Below are 4,071 nucleotides of genomic sequence, written 5' to 3'. Positions count from 1 at the left end.
AAAGAGTGACCGCAAAATCCGCCCGTTTTTGCGTAGTGTGTAGCAAGAACGGGGAAGGTTGTACAGAGGTCTCCGTGGGCTTAAATTGATCGTCATGAAAAATCTAGGTGAGCATAATTCGATTTTTCCAATATTTGTCCGACTTACCCCTACTTAAGGGGTGGAAACCACCCCTAAAACAAGAAACGTGAGAAAATGGTCGATCAATTCTTGGTAAAAATTGGCGGGAATTTGAATGGCAAGGAAGAGATCAGGGATGTTCTTCCAAATATGCTCAAGGTGAAAAACATCCCCCGCGTGGGGGTAAAACCACCCCTATTGCCGAAAACCGGCGGCAAATGATGTTCCCTTCATGAATTGCCTTTTTTGTGCCACTCTTCCTTATAAATCCAAATGATATGAAATACATGCCCCCATAATTCGTTCTTCTGTCGGATTCTGATCAGTTACCCCTACTGAAGGGGTGGAAACCACCCCTAAAACAAGAAAACAGAAAAAATGGCCACCAAAATCTGGGTAAAAATTGGCGGAATTCCACATGGCAAGGGTTACATCAATAATGCCCTCCTAAAAATGCTCAAGGTGAAAAACACCTCCCGCGTAGGGTGGGTTTATCATGAGCATTTTTAGAAGGACATTCCTGATTTTACCCTTGCCATGTGAAATTCACCCAATTTTACCAAGAATTTATCGACTATTTCTCATTTTTCTTGTTTTAGGGTGGTTTCCACTTCTTAAGTAGGGGTAAGTCGGGCAAATATTGGAAAAATCGAATTATGCTCACCTAGATTTTTCATGACGAACAATTTAAGCCCACGGAGACGTCTGTACAACCTTCCCCGTTCTTGCTACACACTACGCAAAAACGGGCGGATTTTGCGGTCACTCTTTCATTAACATCCATCGCTTTTTGCAATAATAATGCGCAATTTTCGAAACAATGATATTTCTGCGTTCGACCTTTATTTTACACTTAATAAATTAGTGAAAAATGGCTCTAGGTACCTTAAATTGTAGGTAATTTAATTGTCTACAACAAAAAATAACTAACATTCCGCTAAATTTGCCACTTAATAGCAATTTGTCAACTTAATGTCACTTCTTTCAAGTTACTTTTTTGATATAAAATGCAATAAAATGTCTACTAATAATTTTTTCAAGTTTTTAGATTTTATGATTTAATTCAACTGGAGCACTATTCAATTTGATGAGCCTGACTCGATGCAGATTATGATGTGCGATAGTTTGTCGGATAGGAACGCGGTAGTCATTCACTGTTTGCCTACACTGCTTACGAACACACTGTAATCTCCTGTAGTTGGTAAACACATTAGTCGACTCCGCCAACAAGTCGTTAATTAATTTGCATGCCTTACTGACAAACAGATATGTAAGGGTCCAGCAGCGGTAAGCCTCAAGCGCTGATAATTAGTGACTAGCAACGCTGTCTCGCTTGAATCTTAAGCATAAGTGGTTTTTGTCGAACTTCCACAACATTCGATAACAAAGTTAACGTCTTTTGTGTGATGTTAACAACTGTTAAAAATACATGGAAGTAAATATAAATGATTGCTCGTTGTTGTCAATGCGTGTGATTTTTTCAAATTTGTGGTGAGTTAAACAACGTCCTCTGGAAAATAATGGTAACTGTTCCAAGTTTTCCACATCGATAAAAATATATCTGAAAAATTTGGCTAAATTAATAAATTTTTGTTACCAAGTTATTCAAGCCTCATCTTCAAAATCGTGAAAAATACTAATAATTCGAGTTAAGATGACGTCTAGAAAAATGTGCATAAAAATCGTATTCGCACATAAACAATCGCAAAAGTTATAAACAATAGAAATAGAAAAAGGGGGGCCGGTTTTTTGGAAATAACTCGAAAAATATAAGCTTAGCGTCAATTTGAAAAAAGATCCTAAAAGAAAAGATCTATTAAACTTGCATGATTTTTAATAAAAAAACCTATATTGTTTAAACAATTCGAGTATTCGGTTGAGTCAAATATTTATTGTATAGGTTTTTTTATTGCTTAATAAAAATAGTCTTGAAGGTCCATATTTGTAACTTCAATTGTTTATGAGATATACAGAGTGTGGCGCGTATAATCTAAAAATTAAACTACAGCTTCCTAACGATATTTGTAATAGAAAAATCTTATACGAAAAGTTCTATTTTCGCATAAATTAAAGTTCAATTATGGATCAAAATATTTCCTCTGGAACGGTCCTGTCCGTGTGCTGAGTTACGTGCTGTAGACCAACCGCGTAAACAAATCGTCGTTGAAATANAAAAGAAAAGATCTATTAAACTTGCATGATTTTTAATAAAAAAACCTACTGTATATTTATTTTCATGATTTTTAACAAATATTGGCGTTGGGTATTAAAACAAAAATTTTATGAACAGTAAAATTGTTAATAGAAATAAATAAAAAAAACTAATGTGTGGACCAGAAGTAAAAATATTGTTCGAGATTAACTCAAGGCCAGGACACGACTAAGTCAAGACGATATTATAAGTTGATAAATTTCCGAGACTTGGTCAAGATCAAGACAAGTTTCAAATCGAGACAAGACTATTCAAATGTTGTCTTGTTTTGACTCGAGTGAAGCCCTAAATAATAGAGCTGGGTGCCTAGTAAAATAGAAACAATAACAATAATTGTTGTTATTACAAAGTTTTTTCCATTTGAAAAATAGTTCTGACTTGGTCTTGGTCCTTTCAGAGTAATGCGTCCGTAAAATTTAAATGAAAAAGAAGTAATAATGGGTAATAATAATAATTATGATAATGAAGTGCTGTTGGTGGTGATGACAATAACGATAATTGGTAATTCTAATGTTGATAACGATGACCAGGCGCTCCTTTTTCCTGGTACAGGCCGTTCATTAACGTCAAATTTTACTGCTGCTAACTAGTTTATAACATGGACTGTTAATATAAAACCTTTTGGAAATAAAAGTTTAACCCTTTCTTCAATAGTCTTTAAAATCCCGGTCCATTGTTAATTCACAATTAATATTATATGAAAAAAGTTATCCTGGGAACAAAGAGTAGGTGATTTTTCTTTTTTTTAAATTGTCGTAGAAAGCAGCTCTATTTAATGCAAAAGAGCGAATTCCCGAGCAGCTTTTGCCTAGCCCTGGGACAACTTGTTTATAACGTTGTTTTGCACATCTTACTTTGTTAGTTGTAAGGGGAAACTTAAATTCAACTTATTAAAATTTTTCTTTTTCGATACGTTTGTTTGGATCAATTAAAATCTATATCTACGATATTAAGTTCTAAAATTAACGTTTAGTAATTAAACAATTAGTTGCAAAAAAAACAAACGAAATTAATTAACAAATAGCTGAAGCAACGATTTCACGGTCAACTAAATAAGCGTTTGGCACACATGTTGGCCATTGGATTGGCCTTCTTTTCCATAAAGAGTAACCGCAAAAAAAAACATTTTTTCGCCCGTTTTTGCGTAGTGTGTAGCAACAACGGGGAAGGTCGTCCAGAGGTCTCCGTGGGCTTAAATTGATCGTCATGAAAAATCTAGGTGAGCATAATTCGATTTTTCCAATATTTGTCCGACTTACCCCTACTTAAGGGGTGGAACCACTCCTAAAACAAGAAACGTGAGAAAATGGTCGATCAATTCTTGGTAAAAATTGGCGGGAATTTGAATGGCAAGGAAGAGATCAGGGATGTTCTTCCAAATATGCTCAAGGTGAAAAACATCCCCCGCGTGGGGGTAAAACCACCCCTATTGCCGAAAACCGGCGGCAAATGATGTTCCCTTCATGAATTGCCTTTTTTGTGCCACTCTTCCTTATAAATCCAAATGATATGAAATACATGCCCCCATAATTCGTTCTTCTGTCGGATTCTGATCAGTTACCCCTACTGAAGGGGTGGAAACCACCCCTAAAACAAGAAAACAGAAAAAATGGTCACCAAAATCTGGGTAAAAATTGGCGGAATTCCACATGGCAAGGGTAACATCAAGAATGCCCTCCTAAAAATGCTCAAGGTGAAAAACACCTCCCGCGTGGGGGTAAAACCACCCCTATTGCCGA

Source organism: Anoplophora glabripennis, unplaced genomic scaffold, assembly GCF_000390285.2.
Source record: "Anoplophora glabripennis isolate ALB-LARVAE unplaced genomic scaffold, Agla_2.0 scaffold413, whole genome shotgun sequence".
Lineage (NCBI taxonomy): Eukaryota > Metazoa > Arthropoda > Insecta > Coleoptera > Cerambycidae > Anoplophora > Anoplophora glabripennis.
This window is presented reverse-complemented; position numbering follows the sequence as displayed.